Below are 8012 nucleotides of genomic sequence, written 5' to 3'. Positions count from 1 at the left end.
TAATGTGTATATCAACTTCCTTAAATCCTGTAAATCATCAATATCATTAATCTATACCAACTTCTTAATTTTAATGTGTATATCAACTTCCTTAAATCCTGTAAATCATCAATATCATTAATCTATACCAACTTCTTAATTTTAATGTGTATATCAACTTCCTTAAATCCTGTAAATCATCAATATCATCCATCTATACCAACTTCTTAATTTTTATGTGTATATCAACTTCCTTAAATCCTGTAAGTTATCAATATCATCCATCTATACCAACTTCTTAATTTTTATGTGTATATCAACTTCTTTAAATCCTGTAAATTATCAATATCATCCATTTATACAACTTTTTAATTTCTTTGTGTATCGCCCCCCAGTGGCACAGTGGTATGTCTGCGAACTTAAAACGCTAGAAACCGGGTTTCGATACCCGTGGTGGGTGGATCACAGATAGCCCACTGTGTACCTTTGTGTTTAATTACAAACTTTGTGTATCTCAGCTCACTTACAATCCTGTAAATCACAATATCATCTACCTGTATCAACTTCTTAATTTCTCTGTGTGTCTTAGCTCATTTAAAATCCTGTAATTTACTAATATTACCCATTTGTACCAAATTATGCATTTATTCAATTATTTGCAAATTTTCGATGCTTTCTGTGTTTGGCAGCGAAATCTATTGGGCTAAAACCTCTCACAGTCAAATTATTGTTTGAAATTTTAAATTAATTAAAAAACGCACTAACTGGTGCACATTTAACAGTTCAACTCTACCGACTTCTAAACTAAAAATTACAAAATAACCATTCAAATCGAATAAAGGAAAATCTAACCTCATTTAGAATCTTCAGCTTCAACAAACAAAAGTAACAACAATGATCTTGACAATCTGCTGTCTTGAATGAAATCAATGATGGTCTACTAGTTGTGTAATGAGATTACGAAGATAACGTTCTGAATTACAAAGGAGGAACGACACCTCTTTCTTCGTCTTTATAACGATGCAGTGCATTTTATTCTATTTTCTCCCTACAGTCGTGAAGGCAGAGTCGCGTGTTATCAATCAGCAGATAGATTTAATACATGGGAGATTTTAGTTATATCAATGATAATATATTACTTGTTTGAAATATTTGTGGGTGACTAATTTTGGCACATCCTGTATTTGTCCAAATAAGTTTATTGTAAAATTAACTTTTAAAAACATAATGTATCTTAAATATTCTCATGTTAAATTCGTTTGTTTTTATGGGGAAATTTCAAATAGTTAAAACAAATTATTTAATGAAGATCTATTTAGCGTTCCTAACGGTAACATTAAGAAATAAACTGAATCTATGATGCAAATTTATTATTAAATTCATATAAAGATCTTTAGTACATATTAATGAATCAGACTAAAAACACATTAGCTCCACTGAGTTTTTGTAAATAGTTTACAAACTAACGGAAGCATACCTTTATCTACTTATGGTATGTGCATGAGAACATTGTCAAATAGTTTTGATGAGCCTACAAATATACACAAAATTCGTTAGCTATAACGTTTATATTTCTAATGCTTCCTAATGACAGGCTGAGGGATAAAAATATTTAATATGTGGATTTAATAGTTTTATATATATATCTTACATTCAGGTGTATTTATGATCATTTGCGTGACGTAAAATTAATAGATTAAGTTTAGTGATTTCCATGAAAACCTAATGAGATTCCGCGCGACTCTTCTTGTTTCTAGCTTTCCTGTTGATATATATAGAGAATTAAAGATATTCGATAGGATGGTTTCTGTTTGTTACTTCCTAATGTTTCGATTAGCATATCGAGAAATAAAAGAAATCTTTAATAGTTTATTTCTTTCATTGGTAGTTCCTGATGAACTACAATATAATTAAAACATATGAAAATCGTCAATGGTTATCAATTAAACAATCATAAATATTTCACATTTTGTTTGATTTAGCTGAACCTTTTATTTTGTTGAATAGATTTATTTTTACATCTGAACGACATCTTATGGACACAATGAACTAAAGTCAGAAAACCCTTATGGTTTAGGCATAGCTATCCCTAATTCTGATCTGCACATCAGAGAGAAGGCAACCAGTAGGCAGGACACCCTGCTTGAATCGGCTACTCTCCTAATCGAATAGCGGAATTCATTATCATTTTTATAGCACACTCACAACTGAAGGTGCGAAGCGTGGTTGTAGCAGCACTTCTCGAACTCGCGACCTTTGGATCCCTAGCCCGATACGCCAACACTCACAACTGAAGGAGCGAAGCGTGGTTGTAGCAGCACTTCTCGAACTCGCGTCCTTTGGATCCCTAGCCCGATACGCCAACACTCACAACTGAAGGAGCGAAGCGTGGTTGTAGCAGCACTTCTCGAACTCGCGACCTTTGGATCCCTAGCCCGATACGCAAACCACTAGGTACTTCGACCTTGATTTTTGAGGAAGAATATCTAGCAATTAAATGGAAACATTTCTTCAGAAAACGTAGTAAAGAGTAAATTAATTAGTACTTTTAATCATTGTTCATTTCGTCGTTGAGATCAGCCTTTTCTCCGTTCTGTTTGAAAGAAATAGCTTAGTTTTATGTATTTGAGTCAGAAATTGTTTTGAAATTATAGTAAGAAAATATTGACCGATATCGTTTGCAGATGGTCAACAAATCCTAAATCATGTACTTCACTGCTAATAGAATGTTTGTCTGAACTTCATCCTTGATGTTAATCGAATCAATTTTCTTTCCTTGAACCGTCTTTTAAAGTTTTAGGATTGGGATTATTTATTATTTTCACGTGATCCAGTTTGGTTGGTAATTAATGGATCTACATCAGAGAAAATATGATAATTATAGACTGGTGCTCGATAATTTCTGCGATTTAAGGCTTTGGTTTGATGACAGTCATAAACCATATTTTTATTATCAGTTAAAGAACTTTATAATATTTATATATTATTTGCTCAAAATAATAACTGATGTTCCGCATAACTACTTTAGTTTACACGAAGTAGTTGTTTAGTTGTATATCCGTTAATGCTTGATATTTATCTATTTGTGGAGCATATAAATAAACAGTTATTTATTTTGAAGCATGCTAATCGTATCTAGTACTTTATAATTTGTAATTCTTATACCGTAGTTTGTGTTTGTTTGTTTTTAATTAAGCACAAAGCTGCACAATGGGCTATCTGTGCTCTGCCCACCACGGGTATCGAAACCCGGTTTCTAGCGTTGTAAATCCGCAGACATACCGCTGTGCTACTGGGGGGCGTAGTTTGTGTCCACTGCCACTTATACACAATAAAATATTAGCAATAAAAAAAAATATCTGTTTACTACTGAGTCACCGTTTAACTATCTATCACCACGTATGCACAAAACTTGTGAGTTTTTTTTTTAATCTGTTGTGATATCACTGTTGTTTGATGGACATGTAATATCGTTTAGGGTTAGGGGAAGATCTTAGGTTTCATTAGTGCTGAAGAGTTTCGAAATAATTAATTACGTGGAACGGGGCTCTATTCTATGAGCCCTTAGGGCGCGTTCGTTTATTAACTTCGAGTTGACTAATCCGAATATTCTATTCAGTCAAATTATTTACCATCGGAGGAACTCTGGCTACTAACTCTACTGAAGTCGGTCGATGAATTACGTAAATGTAAGGTGGCTTCAGGAACTTCACAAATGTTGGTAGAACATTAATAACTTATCATAGGAAAAATACGTAAATGCGTTTAGGAAAGAGAAAATAGTTGAGTATAAAAATTGATTCTAGTGAGGCTACCATCTAGAGTACTATTATTTTAAAACCTCCTGTGAGCGGAAGACGTTATAACAACGGAGTAAGTTAAATGGGTTTATAGTGACCCCTAATCTATGGTTACATATAGGCTTCTACAGGTCAATAAACGAGCATACCCAAAAGTCCAGTTTCTTAATGTCATTGGACTTCTTTCGTGAAAATTCTTTATGTTCAATTTATGTATATGGAGGGAGAGAAAGCATATTTAACAATCTCAAGATGTACATCAAGAAATATCCGCCATGACATTGGAATTGTTACAGCATATGTAACAATGCTATAAACTACGCAATTGAAAATTTCAGAAATCATTTCGAGGCTTAAGAATATTGTATTTAAATATAGAACTTTATAGTCTTTAGAAATATCCTGAGAAAAGTGACACATTTACAACAATATAATCTCGACAAAAATGCAGCACGCAATAACCACTCATTAAGATGTTTGGATTTGTACTTCATAACCTGAAGATAGGTGGTTAGGGCGCTCGACTCGCAATCTGAGGGTCGCGGGTTTGAATCCTCGTCACACCAAACATGCTCGCCCTTTCAGCCGTGGCGGCATTATAATGTGACGGTCAATCCCACTATTCGTTGTTAAAAGAGTGACCCAAGAGTTGGCGGTGGGTGGTGATGACTAGCTGCCTTCCCTCTAGTCTTACACTGCTAAATTGGGGATGGCTAGCGCAGATAGCCCTCGTGTAGCTTTGCGCGAAATTAAAAAAAACAACAAACAATCATAACCTAAGTTAAACTTCTTAAAGTTATACAGTTTGTGCTGAGAATTTTGTTATAGAAAAGACGCTATATTGTTGTATAAGAAATACAGAAGCTATAACTGTGTAATATGACGGTTAAGGTTGAACAGGTGAAATGTGTATCTCGGGTTACTTAACCATGTGAATGAAAAGTTACACAGTAAATAGAGAGAGACTAACATTATTATGTTTCTATTCATTGTAAAATGTAGCTAAAAACAATAGAATAATTAAAAGGTGTCGAACAACTTAAAGACAGCGTTTTAGTGGAAACTGGTGCTAAAACGTTAGCGTATTAAAACTGTGAATTAGACGGTTCATAGTTCTACATCTGTTGCCAAACGAACACACTCCTTACTCTGGGACCAGGGATCCACGATAAAAGCGATGGTAAAATCCCACTATTCAATCACACAAGAATCTCCGAAGAGTTGGCGGTGGGTGCTGTTCACTAATTTCACCTGTTTCCTTCCCTCTAGTCTGTCAGTTTGAAATCAGGAACATCTATGCACAGACAGTTCTTTTGTAGCTTGGCGCGATAATTTTTTAAACAACCAGAAACGGATGGCGTCTTAGAAAAACTAAAATTTTCTTCCAAACTAAACTTCTTACTTGTATATACTGAGTTTAAATCAACATTTTTACAATCATAGCACAAATATGCATATAAATTATTTTTTTTACAATCATAGCACAAATATATATGTATAAATCAAACTTTTTACAATCATAGCACAAATATACATATAAATCAAACTTTTACAATTATAGCACAAATATACATATAAATCAAAATTTTTACAATCATAGCACAAATATATATATAAATCAAGATTTTTACAATCATAGCACAACTATACATATAAATCAAACTTTTTACAATCGTAGCACAAATATACATATAAATCAAACGTTTTACAATCATAGCACAAATATATATATAAATCAAACTTTTACAATCATATCACAAATATATATATAAATCAAACTTTTTACAATCATAGCACAAATATACATATAAATCAAACGTTTTACAATCATAGCACAAATATATATATAAATCAAAATTTTTACAATCATAGCACAAATATATATAAATCAAGATTTTTACAATCATAGCACAACTATACATATAAATCAAACTTTTTACAATCGTAGCACAAATATACATATAAATCAAAATTTTTACAATCGTAGAACAAATATACATATAGCTTTGCCCAATTCAGAGCACAAAGTACTTTTCGAAAAAATAATTTTCTATAATTACTCGCATACATATAGTTATATTAACAATTGAACTAACAAAAGTGTCCTTTTTTGCATATAATTCTGTATAACAGATCATTTTAATAAATGAAATAAAAACCCATAGCATTTGCCACAAAAGTATTGTTTTTGATTATTTCAGCATTTAAGCAACAGTTCAAATCAATATTTGACAGGATCTGAGGTGCAAGGTATATACACTATAGAATCGTAGCTACTATTCCCTGGTTCTACACAGATGTAGTTGACGTGTTGATGTTATCGAACTCACGTATCATTTTCGATAGTGTAGATAAGGACAAACACCTGATTAATAAAAGCACTCACGTTGCAGCTACTACAAAAAGAGTAAACACCTGATTAATAGAAGCACCCACGTTGCAGCTACTACGAAAAGGGTAAACACCTGATTAACAAAGTACTCCCGTTGCAGCTACTACAAAAAGAGTAAACACCTGATTAACAAAAGTACTCCCGTTGCAGCTACTACAAAAAGAGTAAACACCTGATTAACAAAAGTACTCACGTTGCAGCTACTACAAAAAGAGTAAACACCTGATTAACAAAAGTACTCCCGTTGCAGCTACTACAAAAAGAGTAAACACCTGATTAACAAAAGTACTCCCATTGCAGCTACTACAAAAAGAGTAAACACCTAATTAATAAAAGCACTCACGTTGCAGCTCCTACGAAAGAAAACACTTCCAACTTAATTTGATCCAATCGATTACAATAGAACAAAAACAATTATAAACTGTTTGGAGTTGTTTTTTATATTAATATGTGTGAGTTTCTTTCTTATTTCCGTTTTAGTGTGGACAAAACTTGAAAATTCAAGTAGATTATTTAAGATAAAAATATAAATGCCACCTATAACACTTGAGAGGCAATAATTTGCTACCCAGAAAGACACAACAGCTACTACTCTGGAGATATACGCTATCTATAATACTGGATAGATTCTTATTCCATAAATAAAGATCACTCTACGTCTTGAAGAAAAACAACATTAAGCACTCTATAACAACACGTCATTTTATGACTTGAAAAATCAAACAAACACGTCATTAACTATCTTATAAAAGAAATGCCATAAACTATTCTTGAGCAACACGTTGTTACCAAGGGGGAACGCATACTTTCCGTTATTCAACTGGAGACATACTTCATCTGTTATCTGGAGAAACACGTTATCCACTATCGTGGGGGAATAAGTTATTCATTATGATTTTGGAAAACACTTCATAAACTAACCTGGAGAAACTAGTATTCAATTATGCTGGAGGACATTGCATCTAATGTCATGAAGGAAAAATGCCATTCCTAACCATCGACATACACGTTATTTACTAACTTCAATAATGGATACGACATACTATCCTGCTTATATTACTCAAGCTCTTATCGTGAATTTATATGAATTTATTATCCTGTCGAAATATGATAACTCGTATTTTGTAGAAAATGTATGAGGAAAACAGTTAATTGTATTTGTATTTTCTGTTTGGTTTGTAATTGAAAGTATATTTGTCAGAATCTCCAGTTATTGCAGCTGGAAGTTTATGGAATATAATAATGAAAATACCGAAATATGTCTTATTCAGTAAATTTTCCGCGTTAGAAGTCTTATTTGATTTTGAAATTCGTTATGCTCCAAGTTTTAAGTGCAATTCGCTGCTCATAGATAACACTATGCACAGTAGAAATGTAAAGAGATTTTCAAAGGAATGAAGAAATAAGATAAGTATCAAAATTAAGCCTTGTATAAACGGGAATATTCAATCAAATATATTTATTGCTAAACTCAAAGCTGCACAATGTCTGGCTATCTGTGCTGTGGTTACCACAAGGATCGAGCCACGAATATTATGTTTTACCACAGAGCCATTGGGGAGCAATAGAAATACGAAATGTTAAATTGTATTAGTATCGTATATTTAATTATATTTTCAAAACGAGACCCAAATCTCGAGCGCTTTCGAATAGTTGACTATTATTCTTCAGAATTTTGAAGAATAATAAGAAACTATTCGAAAGCGCTCGAGTTTTGGGTCTCGTTTTGAAAATATTACAACTTTCGTAGGTGATCCCGTGTGCTAACTACTTAACCTCGATGTATACTTATTTAAACATCCAAGATGATCGAAACTATCATGGGTGGGTTTTCAATGAAC

Source organism: Limulus polyphemus, unplaced genomic scaffold (assembly GCF_000517525.1).
Source record: "Limulus polyphemus unplaced genomic scaffold, Limulus_polyphemus-2.1.2 Scaffold2132, whole genome shotgun sequence".
In the NCBI taxonomy this organism is placed as follows: domain Eukaryota; kingdom Metazoa; phylum Arthropoda; class Merostomata; order Xiphosura; family Limulidae; genus Limulus; species Limulus polyphemus.
This window is presented reverse-complemented; position numbering follows the sequence as displayed.